Genomic DNA, 21206 nt, shown 5'->3' with positions numbered 1-21206 from the left:
ATAAATAAATGGCTTTTAAAAACATACACACTCATCCCACCCAACTAATACAATCTTGTGACCAAGAAGAATGTATCTGTCAGGGGCCAGGGTCATGGGGGGCTGGAGTGGTACAGGCCAGGCCGAGGGGAGTACTCTAAAGTATTCTAGCATGAGGATGTAGAAACATCCTCAGAAACATCTAGCAGAAGCTAGAAGAGGTTGTTTAGAATTTCCATATGAGGGATCCTAGCACTTTGGGAGGCTGAGGTGGGCAGTTCACGAGGTCAGGAGTTCAAGACCAGCCTGTCCAATATGGTGAAATGCCGTCTCTACTAAAAAATACAAAATTTAGTCTGGCATAGTGGCACGCACCTACAGTCCCAGCTACTCGGGAGGCTGAGGCAGGAGAATTGCTTGAACCCAGGAGGCGGAGGTTGCAGTGAGTCGAGATCATGCCACTGTGCTCCAGCCAGGGCAACAGAATGAGATTCCATTAAAAAAAAAAAAAAAAGAAAGAAAAAAAGAATTTCCATATTATCCTACTTCAGCAGTTGTAGTAGTGACATAAGAAATATTACCTGGCACTGAAGTTTCTTCAGGAAGTATAGTGGGACGTTAAATGAATTTAACACCTAGATTTTATCCACAGGATCCCTTTCCTTTTGCTTCAATAGAGCAAGTTTTTTGAGTCCTGCCATTTTTGGTCTGAATCAAAATTAACACTTAGTGCTTTCTTCAATTCTGGCATAGCTTGTAGCTTTTGTCTCGGCCAATTTATGTAAAAGCTGATTTTTTTCCTGCAGTTTCTTGTTACTTTTTTCCTCGCATTCTTCTCTTAGGCAATAAAAGTATTCTTTAAAAATCTCAATGTGTGATATAAAATCTGAATTTCAATTGCTGAGAGTTTTAGGGGTTTGCTTTTTGTTTTTGTGAGGCAGATATTTTGATTTTTCTTTCTTTCTTTTCCTTTTCTTTTCTTTCTTTTTTTTTTTTTTTTTTTTTTTTTTTTTTTTTTTTGCAGGTTTGAAGGTAAGAATGTTTTGATTTTTAAGAATTTATTCGGCAGCGGTGGCTAGGGCAGTAGTGGCAGGAGTCGGGGCTTGCAGCAGGCCTCGGGGCTAAGAGCGCGGCCCGGCCTAGAGCAGCAGACAGCACAGTGGGCCAAGAAGGAGGCGCAGCAGCCGCCCTGACCCAACATGGAGATGGAAAAGGAGTTCGAGCAGATCGACAAGTCCGGGAGCTGGGCGGCCATTTACTGGGATATCGAACGCAAAGCCAGTGACTTCCCGTGTAGAGTGGCCGAGCTTCCTAAGAACAAAAACCGAAATAGGTACAGAGACGTCAGTCCCTTTGACCATAGTCGGATTAAACTACATCAAGAAGATAACGACTATATCAATGCTAGTTTGATAAAAATGGAAGAAGCCCAAAGGAGTTACATTCTTACTCAGGGCCCTTTGCCTAACACGTGCGGGCACTTTTGGGAGATGGTGTGGGAGCAGAAGAGCAGGGGTGTCGTCATGCTCAGCAGAGTGATGGAGAAAGGCTTGTTAAAATGCGCACAGTACTGGCCACAAAAAGAAGAAAAAGAAATGATCTTTGAAGACACAAATGTGAAAATAACATTGATCTCTGAAGATGTTAAGTCATATTATACAGTTGGACAGCTAGAATTGGAAAACCTTACAACCCAAGAAACTCGAGAGATCTTACATTTCCACTATACCACGTGGCCTGACTTTGGAGTCCCGGAATCGCCAGCCTCATTCTTGAACTTTCTTTTCAAAGTCCGAGAGTCGGAGTCACTCAGCCTGGAGCACGGCCCTGTGGTGGTGCACTGCAGTGCGGGCATCGGCAGGTCTGGGACCTTCTGTCTGGCTGATACCTGCCTCATGCTGATGGACAAAAGGAAAGACCCTTCTTCGGTTGATATCAAGAAAGTGCTGTTAGAAATGAGGAAGTTTCGGATGGGGCTGATCCAGACAGCAGACCAGCTGCGCTTCTGCTACCTGGCTGTGATTGAAGGTGCCAAATTCATCATGGGAGACTCTTCCATGCAGGAACAGTGGAAGGGGCTTTCCCACGAAGACCTGGAGCCCCTACCAGAGCACGTCTCCTGGCCTCCCTGGCCACCGAAACGAGTCCTGGAGGCACACAGTGGGAAATGTAGGGAGTTCTTCCCAAACCACCAGTGGGTGAAGGATGAGACTGGGGAAGATAAAGACTACCCGGTCAAGGAAGAAACAGGAAGCCCCTTAAATGCCGCACCCTACAGCATAGAAAGCATAAGTCAAGACACTGAAGTAAGAAGTCGGATCGTGGGGGGAAGTCTTCGAGATGCCCAGGCTGCCTCCCCAGCCAAAGGGGAGCCATCATCACCCGAGGAGGAGGAGGACCATGCACTGACTCACTGGAAGCCCTTCCTGGTCAACATGTGTGGCTACGGTCCTCACGGTCGGTGCGTACCTGTGCTACAGGTTCCTGTTTAACAGCAACACATAGCTTGACCCTCCTCCACTCCACCTCCACCCACTGTCCACCCATGCCCGACTAGCAGGGGTGCTGCAGTAGGTAAGGGCGTAGAGAGCTGGGCCCTGGATGGACGTTGGTTCTGCACTAAAAGCCATCTTCCCTGGATGTGTGTCTTACCCCTCATCCTTTTACTTTTTGTCCCTTCCCCTTTGAGTACCAAATCCACAAGCCATTTTTTTGAGGAGAGTGAAGGAGAGTACCATACTGGTGGTGCACAGGGAAGGAGCCTGCACCCGTCCCGGGGCTCCCCCAACCCCAGGGCTCCCTTGTGGAGCAGCCCTGTGGCCGGCACACCAATAGCCCCCCTCAAATCTGCAGGGAGCAACTCTCCACTCCATATTTATTTAAAAAAAAATTTCCCCCAAAGGCGTCCATAGCTCACTAGCATTTTATCTTGAACCAATAATGTACTAAAATGTTTTTGATGTCAGCTTTGCATCAAGACCTTTACCAAAAAGTACACTAATAAATCCTCAGGTGGTACTGGGAATGGAAGAACTTTGCCGTCAGCCTGCTGTGTCAGACCAGTGCTGGAAAGGAGGATGGTCGTGAGCAGTTATTACTTAGTGATATTGTGGGTAACGTGAGAAGATAGAACAATGCTATAATATATAATGAACATGTGGGTATTTAATAAGAAACATGATGTGAGATGACTTTGTCCAGCTTATTCTCCTCCCTGTTACCTGCTAGCTGTAGTTCTTGATCACCACTTCCCCAAGTGTATTAGAATGCATGTACGGTCTTCTTATGTCCTGGTGAAAAATATGTCCTTGAAATGAGAAACTTGGATCTCTGTTTACTCATGTGCCTGTGTCCAAGTCCACCCTGTCTGTGTATTACCTGATCATTACATGGCTGTGGTTCCTAAGCCTGTTGCTGAAGTCATTGTCAGTCAGCCATAGGGTGCAGTTTTCCAGGAATAGGCATTTGCTAGATTCCTGGCATGACACTCTAGTGGGTGAGGCCCGGCCTGTCCTGGTACAGCAGGGTCTCGCTGTAACTCAGACATTCCAAGGGTATGGAAGCCATATTCACAACTCATGCTCTGGACATGATTGAGGCAAGCAGAAACTCCTCCACCTGTGGGATCAGCCTCCACTATTCCAAGTCAGCACTCTTCTTGAGCAGACCATGGTTTGGAAGAGAAGCAACTGCTGGAAAGCACACTTCTTAAACAGCCTGGGTGACGGTCCCGTAGGCAGCCTGCCACCATCTACGTCCTGGTTCATCTTACCTACAGAGGCGCATCTGCCCCACCCTCGAATGCTGTGGGGCTCACTGGTGCTCACGACTCTTCCTGCAAAGGGAACTTAAGACCTCCATGTTAAGCGGCTTTCTAACAAGAAAAGCATGGCAGCTGTAGCTCCTGAGCTACTCTCTTGCCAGCATTTTCACATTTTGCCTTTCTTGTGGTAGAAGCCAGTACAGAAAGATTCTGTGGTGGGAACATTTGAGGCGTCGCCCCGCAGAGCTGTGGTGAGATATGGATAAGGCTTAGGTGCCAGGCTGTAAGCATTCTGAGCTGGGCTTGTTTTTAAGTCCTGTATATGTATGTAGTAGTTTGGGTGTGTATCTATAGTAGCATTTCAAAATGGATGTATCGTTTAACCGCCTATCCTGGAGAGCAGCTGGGGCTCTTCACCTTGTTCCGCGTATGTTAGAGAGGTAGCGAGCTGCTCTGCTGTATGCCTTAAGCCAATATTTACTCATCAGGTCATTATTTTCTACAATGGCGGTGGAATCAACCATTAAAAAAATAAAAATAAAAACAACAACAAAAATGTATTCATCAACTGATCAAACTTATTGTGAATTTGAAATTACTTTTTAAGATGTTTGTCTTTTGTGTTCAATGCCTTTAGGATGGACACTATTATTATGACCTTTTGGGTATAAGTAAGTGAGGCTCAGATATTACCACATTTTATAGCTTCATGTAAAAAGACACAACTTTAACTTTCTAGAACATAAGTATAAAGTCTGTATTCCAATAATTATTTCCTACCCTCAATAAATTTTATAACTGATCAAGTTTTCTTCTTCATTTTGGCCAGTAGATAGCTTCAGATCAAATTAGAGGCCCACTTTGAGTAATTTCATACAACCATAGCCATGAATTTCTAGTCACTAATCTTTCTCTGATTTTATTTTTCATTTACCTTGTTTCTTTAAACTATTTATTTTTTCTTCTTTTATACATGTTTATAACCTCAAGTTCTTTGTTGAAGGAGGTAGCTGACAAGTAAATATATACAAGTGGTGCCTATGGCAGGGACTTCTTGCAACCTTCTGTTTTCTGAAGGACACTTTAGGAAATTTGTTATCGCCTCCAATGACCAGTACTTCTAAGGATACAAATGTTTTCCTAGTCACTTCCTAAGACATTTCTGTTCCACCCTCTTACATTACAAGTGCAAACATCTCTGTGGAGGAGTCACACTGCATCTACCTTAGGAAGCTTTCCAGCCACCTCAACTTTGTTGTTTTACTCCTGAGGATCAATAGTCTTGGAGAGTGGTCCTTTGAAACAAAGTTGTGGAAAATGTTTTAAGAAGTGAGGGCCATGCCATCTTACACTCATGGACACTGTTTCCTACTGCTGCAAGTATTGCAGTACTCAGAGCTAACTTCTTGCTGTCAACTCTCTGACTATTCTGCAAGTTCTGTCTTGTTTTTTTTTTTTTTTTTTTTTTTTTAAAGCATAAATGGTTACTTTAAGATAATGAGAGGTTAAGTGATTCTGCTATGACTTTTTTTTTTTTTTTTTTTTTTTTTTTTTTTTTTTTAATATACACGGGGTTTCACCATGTTGGTCAGGCTGGTCTTGAACTCTTGACCTCGTCATCCAGCCGCCTCGGCTACCCAAGTGCTGGGATTACAGGTGTGAGCCACACACACCTGACTTTTTTTTTTTTTTTTTTTTTTTTTTTTTTTTTAAGATGGAGTCTCATTCTGTTCACAGGCTGGAGTGCAGTGGCACGATCTTGGCTCACTGCAACCTCTGCCTCCCAGGTTCAAGTGATTCTCCTGCCTCAACCTCCTGAGTGGCTGGGATTACAGGCACGCACCACCACGTTCAACTAATTTTTGTATTTTTAGTAGAGATGAGGTTTCTCCATGTTGGCCAGGCTGGTCTCATACTCCTGACCTCGTGATCTCCTGCCTCGGCCTCCCAAAGTGCTTGGATTGAGATGGAGGGCCCATGAAGGAAAATTTCCTGACTGCCCAAAATTAGCTACCTCAACTACTTCTATCTGCTTCTATACATCTGCTTCCTGCTGACTAGCTGAAAGGCCTCCTGAAAACTGCTGTGCTGCCCAAAACCTCAAGATGTGTCCCTAGCCTCTACTATATAAAAGCTGTGTGCTGGCTCAAGTCAGGGTCCAAACTTTTGGGTGCTAGCCCTTCTGGGCCCGCTGGCATAATAAAGTGCATTCCTCCAATCCTCTAAGTGCCGCTTGGGTTTCTCGCCGGGTAAGATTTTCCGGAACAGGATTATAGGCATGAGCCACCTGCACCTAGCCTTCTGCTAAGACATTTTAAGAATAAACTTTGAACAGCAAACTCTTTAAGAATGGTAATTCCTCTTTGAGAAGCTGCACTCCATGGCCTTGAGTCAGCAAAAACAGCATTAATATCATCATCAGAGCCAGAATGGGCGTTGGTGTGTCTGAAATGACCTGTAGAATTTTGGGGCCAGGTGCCACATGTGTTCTGTTGACTCATTTGGTCATATTTTGTGCAGGATTGACATTGGTAACTGCCCTTTTGATTTAGAAGACATTCAGCAATGCTGTTTTACCATCTAGGAACTTTTTCTGTTTTAACATCTAGGACCATTTTTTTTTTTTTTTGACACTAAAAATGTAAAAGAATCCAGTCAAGACATTTATCATGCCCTCCATATACAAGGTGATTCTGCAGCATGTTATCTGGGAAATCATCAACCAATATTGAGCCTGATGGTGTAACTTGGAGTTGTAAGCACTGAGAGCTATTGATTAGGATTTTGATACTTAGATTTCTGAACTCAAGGTAGAAATGTGCTTTTCAAGTTTTTGACAATTTTACCCAGTATACTGATCTCAGATGAACTTAGTAAGGTGAGAGATGTTGAAGTGGCATATATTTGGGATCCATAAATGGTCAGGTGCACTTTATAAGTCTGCCAAGCATTCAAAAAATAAATTTCAAGGTTAAATGGAATCTCCTGGTAGTGCGGCAGAGTGCCTTCCCCACATCTACCCCCTACATTATTCAAAACATTGCCTTGCTTATTGGAAGAGTAAAATTTAGTAGGCCCTAAAGGGCACAAGCTGAAACTTTTAATTAAGCCAGCAGTCTACATTTCAGATCTTAAGGCCCAAGTGGAGGAGTAGGCTGATGGGGCAACAAGTGATTAACCTGGCCTAGGTTGATTAAGAGTGGGTGCTGGGGCCATGCACGGTGGCTCACGCCTGTAATCCCAGCACTTTGGGAGGCCAAGGCAGACGGATCATGAGGTCAGGAGTTCGACACCAGCCTGGCCAATATGGTGAAACCCCATCTGTACTGAAAATAAAAAAAAACTAGCTGGGTGTGGTGACACGTGCCTGTAGTCCCAGCTACACAGGAGGCTGAGTCAGGAGAATCACTTGAACCCAGGAGGTGGAAGTTGCGGTGAGCCAAGAGAACACCACTGACTCCAGCCTAGGTGACAGAGTGAGACTCCGTCTCAAGAAAAAAAAAAAAAAAAGAGTGAGTGCTGGGTGTCAGCAGTCTGAACTTTCTGCCGGGAACAAGGTAGGCTTTAGAATAGTTTATCCTGTTTTAGGCTATGTTTAGGCTATGCTTCTGATCAGTCTCTCTCTCTCTCTCTCTCTCTCTCTCTCTCTCTCTCTCTCTCTCTCTCTTTCTCGTGTGTGTGTGTGTGTGTGTGTGTGTGTGTGTGTGTGTGTGTGGTGCGTGACAGAGTTTTGCTCTGCCATCTAGGGTGGAGTGTGGTGGTGCAATCTTGGCTCACTGCAACCTCCCCGTCCTGAGCTCAAGCCGTCCTCTTGCCCCAGGCTCCTGAGTAGCTGGGACTGTAGGTGCACTTCAACACGCCTGGCTAGTTTTTGTGTTTTTGATAGAGAGGGGTTTCACCATGCTTCCCAGGCTGGTCTCAAACTCCTGAGCTCAGGTGGTTCGCCAGCCTCAGTCTCCCAAAGTTCTGGGATTACAGGTGTGAGCCAGTGTGCCAGGCCTCTTGTTCTTCACCTTTAACAATTTTACTCTGACTTCCTGTATGCCTAACACTTTCATCTCTGGAAAACCACAACTCTATATCCTAATAATCATTTTAAAACCCAGGCATAATCCAGCAATATCACACAGACACTTCTGCCTACACTTTTTTCCCTGTTTCACTTTTCTGTTTTATCTTTGACCACTGCTAAACTCAGATATACCTAGTCACTGTTACCAGAAGGAAGGGTCTGGGTCCTAAACACTCTATGAACACATGTTTAAAGTTTAAAAAGTACATAATTCTCTGTGCTATGACATTCTGTTGCTAAGAAAGATCTCCAAAATATTTAACAACCCGAATGCAACCAGCACCAACAGTCAAAGGTGACTTTGCAAGCCCTAAAACTTGTAAGGCTATAACTGCATATCAGCTGAATCTCAGCACCAGATAAAACATTTCTGTCAGATGAATACTAAAGCATTTTATTAATACAAACATAAGGTCAGTCTTTTATTCTTTCATTTGTTCAATGAATTTTTATTGCAAACCTCCTATGTCCCATACCCTATATATGGTACTGCTTACATAAGGCCTATTACGTAAAGGAATTCAAAATCTAGTCCTAGAATTATATTTGGAAACTACCTTCAGTATTTTCCTAAATCTAGGAAGATAAATACTCCAGGCTGATGGAAAACTCTCATCTTAATAGTTTTTGGCAATCTAAAAATGATAAGCACTGGGTTTTCCTTTGTACGAGATCATTACAAGATGGATTTGAATTTTTTTTTTTTTTTTTTTCAATTCTGGAGCTTCAAAGAGCTGGACAAGGAGAACTGAGTTAACTAAACCCTTAAGAATAATGCCTAGGAAGGAGATAAAATATTATCTGCATTACCACAAGGAAAAGAAATTTTCATATGACCTTTCGATTTTTGTACATTTTTAAAAGAGCATTTATTTCAAGGAGGATTATTCTAAAATTCTTTGGTAGTTGGTGAGCAGCTGACACTACGGACAGTAGGGGAGAAAGAAAGGAGAACAGATATTCAAGGTGAGCACTGAGGAGGTTAGCATGCTTAATGATCAGGAATTATCCAGAAATCTTGTTTGTGTGTGGTGGGGAGAGTGGCTCCCACCAGGCTGCGGCCAATTATCCAGATGTTGTGGCTGGACTGAATGATGTGGGAGGGTTTGCTCTGCATGAAATTAGCTTGATGAATGTTCCTTTTCTTCAACATGTGGCACACTGAGCACATATTTGACTTAGGATTTTATTTTTACAGCAAAGCCAAAAAGAGATATGAGTCTAATTTTTTCCTTTAAATTATCATTTACTTGGATGCCTTCTGAATAAGCAAAATATGAACAAAAATATCAGGCGCTAGGAAAGTCCTGGGAAAGAAATATCTCTAAGTACTTTATGGTTGTCATAAGGGCGTTGAATCTCTTAGAAAGCCTAAAATTTTCTGGACGCTAATTTGTCTTTAAAACATCTCAAAATCTGAATTAGACATGATAGGTAAATAAAAAGCAGCTCAATAGATAATGCTGGCTGTATGAGTGAATACACTGATGGGTTGAGGGGATGCATAAATACACGGGAGTAGGTAAGGATGGTGCAACCTTTATTTTTTCTTGAACACTGAGAAAATTTGAGAACTGCTATTTTTAATAGAATGTTCTGCATAGACATCAACATCTGTGAAATTTTCATGTATTTAATGAAGAGTGATCAATTGTTTATTGAAGGCAGGAGCAATTATAATAATTTCCTTTTATCAGGAAATTCTCTTTTTCTGTAAGTTCTCTTCCCCAGTGATGAAGGAAAATGTAAAAATTACTTTGATTTTTCTCCTGGGAAGACACCACATATACCAGCAGTAACCCTGCTGAAGGCTTGGTTAGGGCAGTAGAGAAGAAATAAACAACTACACTAATGCAAAAGGAAGATTACTTAATCATTGTTCAGGCTTTTTTAGCCATCTTGACCATGCCTTTAAAAGCTTATCCATGGAGGAAATTGGACTTCTAGGTGTGGCAGTGGTCCCAGAAGTCAACTACTAAAGTACTTTGTTTTATAGTCTCCTCTATAATGGATAAAATGCCTCCACAAAGGAGGAAAGTTTTGAGCAAATATAGTAATCCTGAGTCTCTGTACTAAGTGTGCTGACAGAAAAGTCTTTTCAGATATTTCGCCAAGGATAATAAAATAAATTCAAATATATTTCACTAAAAACACATTAATACATTTGTTGTACTTTAGAAATGATACTCAATAATTTACTTTAATCATAGTACATCTAAATACCATATATTTGTAAAGACATGACTGTTCCAAAAAAGAAAGGATGTTATAAACTTTAGGATCTTTCCAACTGAGATTACAACTGTACGATGTTAATCTTAATTAGGAGATTATATGTTTTTGTCCCAGACAAATATATCTGAGGAAACGAAAGGGTATTCTGATCTATATACTCAACCTGTCATATTGTTCAGAAATCACTGATCCTATCCTTATAAGTTGTGGCATCCACAAAATCTTTACAATGACCTCATCTCAGGAAAGAGCCTAGCTAGTTACCAAATTCTGTTTTCTCTGTTGAACAGACACACCGTGGTAACAGCTTTGGAACTCTTTTTGAGACAGAGTATTACTCTGTCGCCCAGTGGCTCACGGCAACCTCCACCTCCCAGGTTCAAGTGATTCTCTGGCCTCAGCCTCCCAAGTAGCTGGGACTACAGGCATGTGCCACCATGCCCGACCAATTTTTGTATTTTTAGTAGAGACAGGGTTTCACCATGTTGACTAGGCTGGTCTTGAACTCCTGACCTCAGGTGATCCGCCTGCCTTGGCCTCCCAAAGTGCTGGGATTACAGGCGTGAGCCACTGCGCCCAGCTGGAACTTATTTTTAGTGCTTAAGATAACCACGTGTATAAACTGTCTTGATTTTGAATCTTCAGGGAGGAGATTCAAATACATTTAATTATTTTTTGAGCATCAACTAAATGCTCAGCACTATGCTAGGTACTGCATCTGGGAGGGAACATAAGTGAAATCGAATGCTAACCTGTTTATTTAGAGCACTCATATTTGGCATCTGCAAATGTCTAGAATATTTGCCAACTGAAGTAAATAAGAAAGCCTCCAAGTGCAACCATTCTTTCCCAAAATAGCTGAGAAGATGCAATGTGTTTGGCTAATTTTCCAAGCAGAATGAAGGAGTTTTCCGTTTGACAGGTGATGTCTATACACGTCAAACCCTGATAGTAACTATGTATTCCAATTTTCATAAAATGAAAACAAAAATTATCACAATAAAGTTTATTTTCACCAAAATGTACCCAAACTCAGGCAAAACTTACAGTTTTGTACTATTTTTGAAGTAAGATTCTTAAAAGGCTCAAAAAGTCAAGGACTTTATTATAATTTTCCCAAGGAGTCTCTTAATCCTTTGACATCCAAATCATTTTCTTTTGATGTATCCTTCTTGTTAATTTTGTTTTCTTGTGTCATTCTTGTTAATTTTATTTTCTTCATTTGTTAACTGGTCTTATTTTGCTAGATCTTCAGTTGTCGTAGTGTTGCATGTGGTAGGAGAAGTTCTTCAGCATCACTTTTACCAACTTCGTGCAATGTTGAATGTTTTTGCAAGATTTGCAATCTGTCTGCATTGTATTGTCTGGCAGTATCAGAAAATTATCCAGAGACTGATGAACATAGGCTCATATTAAGCAGGAAGAGGTGCTTTATAGAGGCTAATTTTAAAGGGGGTCAACTCGTTGGTGAATAATTTGTGTTCTGATAAGTTGTGCTTCACTTCACATCCTCTTAATGATTCCACTTACATGAGACATCTAAAGTAGTCAAATTCTTAGAAACAGAAAGTAGAGTGATGATTTCCAGGGGCTGTAGAATGGGGGAAATAAGGAATTGTTCAATGGGTATAGATTTTCTGTCATGGAAGATGAACAGGTTCAAGAGCTCTGTTGCATAACAATGTGCATATAATTAACATTAATATACTTTACTCTTAAAAATGGTTAATATGGTACATTTTATGTTGTATTTTTTTTTTTTAAACAGAATAAAAAAGTTTATTTAGGAAACACTGTACCTTGAATCTTTTGTGGGGGGGGGGCATTAATCCTGAGTATTGGCATAATGTTAGCACTGAGAATCATTCCAATTAAGAAGTTTGTTCACTTTTCTTTAGCCCACCATTTCTCAAACTCATTTGACAACAGAACATTTTTTAGTTGTTAATGAAGAACACTTACTAACATTCTGGAAGATATCAGTATTATGGGAACTACAGTTTGGAAAATACTGTCCCCAGAGTTCTTTCCCCACCATAGCATAGAGAGGAAATATTTCCAGGCAGCTGTAATAGATTTAGTTTTGGAGATAACATATTGAACAAAGCACATGCTGGAAGAGTCACACCACTTTTAGTTCTTTGAACATTTATAAAAATAATTGCAGTACTTTAGGAGGCCAAGGCAGGCCGATCACCTGTCAGGAGTTTGAGACCAGTCTGGCCAACATGGTGAAACCCTGTCTCTACTAAAAATACAAAAAATTAGCCAGGCATGGTGGTGAAGGCCTGTGATCCCAGCTACTCAGGAGGCTAAGGCAGGAGAATTGCTTGAACCCGGGAAGTGGAGGTTGCAGTGAGCTGAGATCGCGCCACTGTACTCCAGTCTGGGAGACAGAGCGAGACTCCATCTCAAAGGAAAAAAATATTGCAGTAGTAAATACAAAGCAAGAACTATGGAAATATATTTGATAAAATCTGTACTTAGATCAGTGGTTCTCAAACCTGGCTGAGTCTCCTGGGTTGCTTTAAAAACATAGCTCAGGCCTCGCTATCCAGAGTTTCTGATTTAATACATTTGAAGATCAGCCAAAATTGGGAGCCACTGCTTTAGAAGTTGGAATTTTGAATAATTGCATATAAAGATATTCAGAATTGTTTGAAATTTGCATATTACCTCTAATATAATGAAATGAGGGCACAGATCTTGGATGAAAACAGGATAATAAAGATAAAAATAACTTGGACTGGAACCAGGACAAGAGTTTCATGGCTAAGGATTTCATGAAGGGATTGGAAGTATGTCAAAACCCAAATCCCTGTTAGTGATGCTTGAAGTTATTTGTATATTGGTATATATATATTCATGTTCAAGTTAACTGTTTAGGAAATTACATACATAGTTCATTCCATAGTATTGGCATGATTACTGTCAATCTGTAGGTCTTTATTTACAAATCTTTTCCATGATCACCAATGCACATAAACTAGATGTTCTCCTTTGAGAATTGTGGCAATAATTTTTGTCCACAGAGTGGGCAGACAAGCCAAAGAGTATTCCTTGCACAGTGATAGTGTAGCAAAACCCATTTCTGTCTGGGTTCTATTGTCTACATGAGACAAATTTTAGGAAAGAAAAGGAATCTAGTTAGAAAAAGAAACTCAAGAAGAGTTTTCTCATATAAAAATATGAGAATATGGCATAAAAATAATGTAAGACTGCAAACTCTCTTGTTAAATCAGCATGAACATACACAAAGGCAACACATAAACCATTTAATAGGTCATATGAGAAGATGGATCACAGCAATACCAATCAAATTAATATGATTGATTTCAAGAGCCAAATGATCTTTTTGAAAAAAAGAAAAAAAAAAAAAAGGCTTGCTGAGCAGTCTAGGAAAAAAAAAAAAGTAACAATAAAAACTGAAATGGTGGTCTCAGTCTGGAGATTTTGAGTTAATATATACTCAATCTGGACAGAAAGGTTCTAGAATGCCAAGCTAATTATATTCTCTACCTGTAAGCCCTGCTGCTTACTGAATGATATTGGATAAGTTGCTTTGCTCTCCCAGCCTTTCTTTCCTTAACTGTAATAATGGAAGATGATAATTACATCTATTTCGTAGGCTTTTTGAGGATTAAGATAATGTAAGTAAAGCACTCAGAATAAAACCTGCCATATGAAAAGCAGTCAATAAATGGTAGCTGTTATTATTATAAGACATTGATATTTCATTGTGGACATATTTCAGACTCTTTCTAGAGCCAGAATTACTAAGTAAAGAGTAGGGCCGTGTGGGTAGAGAGTAGAATTTGGGATTAGAGAATGACAAGTCACAAATCTACTTGCTGAGGCTAAGATGTCTCGCATGGCATTCCAATTTAATCCTAACTTTTCCTTTTCCAGAAGTTGGATAAGTCTCATTCCAGATGATGTTTATTTTTTTATGTCTATATGTTATTCTTGACTATATTGGAGGAGAAAATGACCTTGATATGCAAATTCTAATTTTTTTTTTTTTTTTTTTTTTTTTTTTTTTTTTTTGAGATGGAGTTTCACTCTTGTTACCCAGGCTGGAGTGCAACGGCGCAATCTCGGCTCACTGCAACCTCCGCCTCCTGGGTTCAGGCAATTCTCCTGCCTCAGCCTCCTGAGTAGCTGGGATTACAGGCACACGCCACCATGCCCAGCTAATGTTTTGCATTTTTAGTAGAGACGGGGTTTCACCATGTTGACCAGGATGGTCTCGATCTCTTGACCTCGCGATCCACCCGCCTCAGCCTCCCAAAGTGCTGGGATTACAGACTTGAGCCACCACACCCGGCCGCAAATTCTAATTTTTATGCAAGTAATGGCTCCTGATCAATTATTCTCTTAGACCAGAGCACTCAATATGGCCACTGTAAAAGAACACTTTTAAGGTGTGATAGCTCATTTTCCAAGAAATTGTTATCAGAATAGAAGCAATCACTTAACACAGGGAAAACCTTTCTTAAGGTAGACTTATTTCTTGTCTATGGGAAAAGTCATTAGGGTGGGGGTTTGGGGCTGAAAGGCAGCATTAGTCACTTTCCAAGTGCTGTGTTCTTTGACTAATGCTGTCTGTGATATTTGGGTTTCTAAGGTCACCCAGCAATGCTTCTGACCCATGGCTTTCTTAATTTATTTTCTCACCTGAGTGTGCACTTGAAATACTATAGGCCACCATGCCAAATCCCCTGTTTGATTTTATTGTGATTGTAGAGTTGAGAAAGTAATAAAAGGTTAAGGTGAAATACAAATTTCTAAATGGATAGGCTCAATCCTTCATCCTCTGCCTGTGACCAACATTAGTTCCTACCACTCACTATCCTAGGTACTCTTTTTTTTTTTTTTTTTGAGACGGAGTTTTGCTCTTGTTACCCAGGCTGGAGTGCAATGGCACGATCTCGGCTCACTGCAACTTCCGCCTCCTGGGTTCAGGCAATTCTCCTGCCTCAGCCTCCTGAGTAGCTGGGATTATAGGCACGCGCCACCATGCCCAGCTAATTTTTTGTATTTTTAGTAGAGACGGGGTTTCACCATGTTGACCAGGATGGTCTCGATCTCTTGACCTCGTGATCCACCCACCTCAGCCTCCCAAAGTGCTGGGATTAGAGGCTTGAGCCACCGTGCCCAGCCCTTAGGTACTCTTTTCCATGTTGCTTATCTGTCCAAAATGTTCCATACTTTCTGATCTCTGTTTTTTTGCTCATTCATTAACTCATTTCGTAAAGATGCATTGAGTGGCAGCTGTGTGCTGTCAACTATGCTAAGAACTAGAATTACAGCAGTGAATATGACAAATACGGCCCTGGCTTTAAATACGCGTCCTCTCTGTATTTAGAAATGCCCATCATCCTTTAAGAGCCAGCTTCAAGTAATCCGTAGTCTTATTTTATGTCCCTCTCTTTGACAAACTCAACCTACAGAACCTCTTCTTGCTCTCAGGCAGAACCTAACTTGTACACCACTCAATTTGTACACCACTCATTTGACTCATATGGTATATTTTATTTTGTTATGGCTGTTAAAAATGCTTCTGGCTGCAAAAGTTAGGTATTGGAATACCTAACTAACAGCACCTAAATCACAGAACAATGAAGAAAGAACAGCCCAGGGTTGATCTGGTATTCCAACAATGTCCTTAAGGAGGCAGGTTGCTCTGATACCTTCCACCCTCGCTTCTTCACTGAGTCCATGATGTCTTTCCTCATGGTTTGATAATGGCTGCTGTAGCTCCACATATCACATCATTGCAATACCATATCCAAAGCAGGACCTAAGAAGGCATCAGTGGCACCAAAAGAGCATTTTATTCCTAAGCCTTTCTCAGATGCCCTAGCTGATTTTCAGTCACTGGCAAAGGAGTACAGCATTATTATTGCTGGCTTAAATAATTTATGATACATCTTCTAGGCCTGAACAGATTGTTGCTAGAATAATGTTGGGATCTGTTAGGAGAGAAAGAGTGAGAAATAACTTTTGACTCAGATGCCAGCCATACATGCCAGAGTACTCATGATTTTCATGTGTTTATTTATTAGCTGTGCTACTTTGGAAAAATTATCTAAACTTCCAAATTCTTAGTTAATACATTTACAAAATTAGGCATAATAATGCCTATCTTGCAGTGTGGCTGTAAGCATTAAGTGAAACCCTGCATGTAAAAATACCTCAGATATAGAAGATGCTCAAGAAGTGTTTCCTATATAAACAGACTAGGCATGGCTCTGGAATAACAGACTTCTAACTTTGTTTCCAGATTTTGATCTGTTATTATTTGTCCCAGCTTATACGAATAACTACAGTGAAGCTTTACAGTATTGGTTCTGTCCATACACTAAGTGATTGCCCATGAATGTAATAAAGAGCATTAAAGGATACTCCTAAGTCTAAAAAATGCCTTCTTCACAATTCCTATTGGTTCATGCCTCCTGTTTTAATTAAATGACCCTGAGAAGGAAAACATAGTAAACTGTTATCAGGCAGTAATATCTTAGTGTGAATTTTATGATCGGATATCCCAATGATAGTTGGTTTAGAGTAGGTTAAGGGAGGGAGGATAGGTCTAGAATACCAAGCAGAATATGATTAACTCATTTTTCCATCAGGTTACAGAGCTCAAGATATAATAAATTATTATTAGTTCATACTAAGGTGTGAATATCTAATTCCAATATAATGAGCTCAATAGTCTAGCCATATATATATATATACTTTCATATTCAGGTTGGACTCTGAAATCAGACACATCTGATTTTGAATATCATCCCCCAGTTAAGTGTGTGATCTTGAGACAGCCACCTAGCCTCTCTGAACTAGGTTATCTACCTGTAAACTAATTGAAAATAGTAGCAATAATCTCATACAGCTGAACACATTAAATGAGTCTATAAAAAGCCTTAGCACACATCTAGTACATGGTGTGTCCAAATGTTCACTAAAATTATTGTCATTTATTAATTTAAATCTTATTATCAAAATCATCTTGTGGTATAGAAATAGCAGAGAAGATAATTCTCATCTTGCCTTTAAAGAAATGAGTACATAGGCTGGGTGCAGTGGCTCACACCTGTAATCACAACACTTTGGGAGGCCAAGGCGGGTTGGATCACCTGAGGTCAGGAGTTCAAGACCAGCCTGGGCAACATGGTGAAACCCCATCTCTACTAAAAATAACAAAAAAGTAGCTGAGTGTGGTGGCATGTGCCTGTATTCTCAGCTACTTGGGAGGCTAAGGCAGAAGAATCGCTTGAGCCTGGGAGGTGGAGGTTGCAGTGAGCCGAGATCATGCCATTGCACTCCAGTCCGGGTGACAGAGCAAGACTCCCTCTCAAAAAAAAAAAGAAAGAAAGAAATGGACACATAGAGTTTAACTGATTTGTTTTATGTTTCACAGGAAGTTACAGCCAGGACTAGAATCTAGACTCCCAGCACATAGCCAGAGGTTCCTCTGCTTAAAGTAAAGAGTTTCTCAAGGACCTCCAGGCTCTCCATGATCAAGGCTGATTCCTACTGATGTAGCCAATTTATGGCATCTATTTTGATTAAAAAAAAAAAACTGGATTAAAAAACATGGCTTTTTTAATGGCTTTTAACAAGTGATGTATGCCACAGACATTCCTTATAGTTGTTTCAACCACCCTCTCAACCTTCTGAACCAGGCTCAGGAAGTATCAAGTTTACACAGGGATTGGAAATCATAAATGGGTCAAGATTGTTTGTGGTGGGACACACCTTGTTGGTCATCTTCACTATTCTCAGTACTTAGCTCAGAGCTTAACACATGGCAGGTAGTTAATCGATCTACTTGCAAAATGAATAAACTATTTGGTAGTTTTTAAGAGCTGAAAATGTATTATTTTATTTTTACTTTAAAATTTTTTTTTTACTTATTTTTTTGAGATGATGCTTAGCTCTCTCACTCAGGCTGGAGTGCATGGCACAATCTTGGCTCACTGCAATCTCTGCCTCCCAGGTTCAAGTGATTCTCCTGCCTCAGCCTTCCAAGTAGCTGGGATTATAGGACTGGCCACCACACCCTGCTATTATTTTATTTGTTAAGATGGAGTCTTGCTCAGTCACCCAAGCTAGAGTGCAATGGCATGATCTCGGCTCACTGCAATCTCTGTCTCCTAGGTTTAAGTGATTTTCCTGCTTCATTCTCCCGAGTAGCTGGGATTACAGGTGCGCACCACCATGGATGACTAATTGTTGTATTTTTAGTGGAGACAGGGTTTCATCATGTTGGCCAGGCCGGTCTTAAACTCCTGATCTCAGGTGGTCTACCCACCTCGGCCTCCCAAAATGCTGGGGTTATAGGCATAAGCCACTGTGCCCAGCCCTACTCCTTCAATATTCTTGTTTGGATGAATGTTGGACAACAGGAATCACTTGAGTAGAAAAAGAGCTTGGTTTGGCATCTGGAATGAAGAATGGTTTCCTTTGAAAGACTCCATTTCTACTAGGAGCTTCTACCAAGACTGAACAGAAATATGCTGTTAACCATTCTTAGGTTCTCATTTTTCACTCTAGGATTACGCTGGATTTTTTTTTTTTTTTTTTAAATGATGACTCTCTGAGGCCACCTATTCCATCTTAATTGGGGAACCTAGCTGAGTTGAAAGAAGAACTGGAAAAAAGAAAAGTTGTATATTCAATCCAGTAAATAGAGAAGTGTTTCAACATTTATTACTGCAGTTTGGTTTTGACAGATAGAGATTAAAGAGCATTCTATATGAAAGTTTCAGCCTACTTTTTTGATTTTTGGTGAATTTCGTTCTGTGACTTTTGTTTGTCTTAAGTCAAACACACTGGGAAGTGGATGAAGAGGTTGTTATTTCCTGAGACAGTTATTCTCAAAGTGTGGTCCTGGGAGCAGGTGGGGCTGCATCACTTGGGAACTTGTTAGAAATGCAAATTCTCAGTCTGGAGCCTTAGAATTTTACAGGTGTCAAAAGAAGTAGTCAAATAGTGCTTAGGATTACAGGCTAGTTTTGTATTTTTAGTAGAGACAGGTTTTCACCATGTTGGCCAGGCTGGTCTTGAACTCCTGACCTCAGGTGATCTGCCTGCCTTGGCCTCCCGCAGCCTCCCAAAGTGCTGGGATTACAGGCATGAGCCATTGCACCTGGCCTTAAGAGCTGAAAAATTAATGGATTGGATTTTTTTCTTTGTGTAAAAATATCATGCACTTATCTATTATAATTGGATCATTTGCACAGCACACATCTTGTTCTAAAGACAGAACATAAAAATGAATCAGTCAGGCTGGGTTTTTAATTTCCCCAATATAGACCTGGACTTTGGACAAGTTTTCATTTTATAAAAGTTTGGACTTTAATGTGTCTTCTGTGAGACTGCTCACAAATCACTTCCTACAGTGAGGCTAATTTCCTAAAGGGGTAAAAAAGCCTAATCCATGGAGGCAAACTGAGCTAGATCTTTCTGCCTTCTTTAGAAATGAAAGATTTTGACAGTGGTTTTACTTTTTTCTTAAACCAAATACCACGGATATATCTTGCAAAGTAAATAAATGAAGCAGCCCTGAATCAGGAAGAGATGATAATCTCTTTAACAGTGGGCTTTCTATAGTTAGGACTATCATTATTCTCTTCTTATGCCTCTTCCGGGGCTCTGATAGCACATTTGTTTCCCTTTTCATCTGTATTCCTAAGAAAAAGTTTCTTCTCAGTCCTTTAGATTTCATGGTAGATATAAATTTTCTCATTCAGTAATTCATTATTTTTTCATTTTGTTTACTGAGTGTTTGTTTTCTGCCAGGCACTTGTAAAAAGTCTTAGGAGTCAGAAATGAGTGAGGCATGGTCACTGCCCTCAAGGAATTCACAGCCTTGTGGGGGCAGATAGACAAACAAGCAGATAAATTATAAAGCAACATAGTTAAGTACTATTATTGGGATATGAAACAAATGCTGTGGGAGTCCAGTTCTCTCTCTCAAGGGTATCTGATTTATCATCTTTATCTCTAATTCTAAAAGAGAATGCAAAGTCCTCATTAAATGATTTTAAGCCCCAGAGAACAGGCTGGAGAGATATTTTTGGCAAAGGGTGCCTTCCCATTGTCACTGAAATAACGCAAGAGGCTGCCTACCCCATCTTTGTGCAAGGCCAGTCTTGCTAATAATAGTGTATCTTCCAACAAATTAACAATACAGCATCTGGCTCAGAAGGAAGTGCTCCCATCAGTTAGCTGAAAGAAAGACATGTAACATGTCTGCTTGGAGTGGTCTGAAGCAGTTGTGGAGAGGAAGATAGCTTGACATAGAGGGTGACCTATTTTCTGAGACTGCCTCTAAAGCAATCATCTCGCCTGGTGTGGCAAGTTTAATTGAAACTAAGCAACTAAAACAATAGAAAGCAAAACATTTTCTATAAGCACTCAGACCTAAGAAGTTACTGGGTCTTCTTTCAGTCCCAATGAGTCCATTCAGAAATAATATTTTTCATTTTGAAGAGCAAAGCCTAACTGAAGCTCTGCCATCTTACTCTTCAGCAGTGGGGAAAGGCCCCTGATATTAGGCCCTCTGCCTCTAGGTCTGGGAAGTTTCATACATGATTTGCCTAGCAGTGGAGAAACTTTAGCATTGTTGTCTATTAACAAAATAACAAAAAAAGTATGGATAAGTATCCTTGTGTCAGGGAAAATGTATTGGGGAACCTATACTTAATGGATGCTGAATTTGTCATGGAATTATAGAAAGTTTTATATACTGTTTCATTTTGTCCTTTCTGCATGCTGAAATTAGTGATGACATTGTTTTCTTGTGAATGTTGATATCATGTGTGGATACAGCCTTTGCAAAATCATCACTCTCTGAAAGAAGAGTATAAAAATATAGTAGTATGCTTGATATGGTTTGAATGTGTCCCCCAAAAGTTTATGTGTTGGAAAATTAATTCCTTTGCCCCCATGAGAGGACTAATGAGGTCTCTGCTTCATGAATGCATTAATGTTGCCATCACATCAGTGGATTTCTTTTTGGTGAGAGGCTTTGTTATAAAAGTGAGTTCTCTCTGGCTTTCTCTTACCATCTTGCCATATGTTGCCCTCTTGCATGTATAACATAGCAAAGAGGCTCTCATCAGATACCAGCACCATGCCCTTGGACTT

At 40.5% G+C, this 21206-nt stretch overlaps 1 pseudogene; it reads left to right on the top strand.

Moving 5' to 3' along the window:
• Positions 1-1178: 1178 nt before the first annotated feature.
• LOC101052701 (tyrosine-protein phosphatase non-receptor type 1 pseudogene) lies at positions 1179-2471 on the top strand (annotated as a pseudogene).
• The last annotated feature ends 18735 nt before the right edge of the window (positions 2472-21206 follow it).

This window comes from Saimiri boliviensis, chromosome X, assembly GCF_048565385.1.
Source record: "Saimiri boliviensis isolate mSaiBol1 chromosome X, mSaiBol1.pri, whole genome shotgun sequence".
NCBI classification, from domain to species: Eukaryota; Metazoa; Chordata; class Mammalia; order Primates; family Cebidae; genus Saimiri; species Saimiri boliviensis.
Note: the sequence above shows the minus strand (reverse complement) of the source record. Positions and strands in the feature narration are given on the sequence as shown.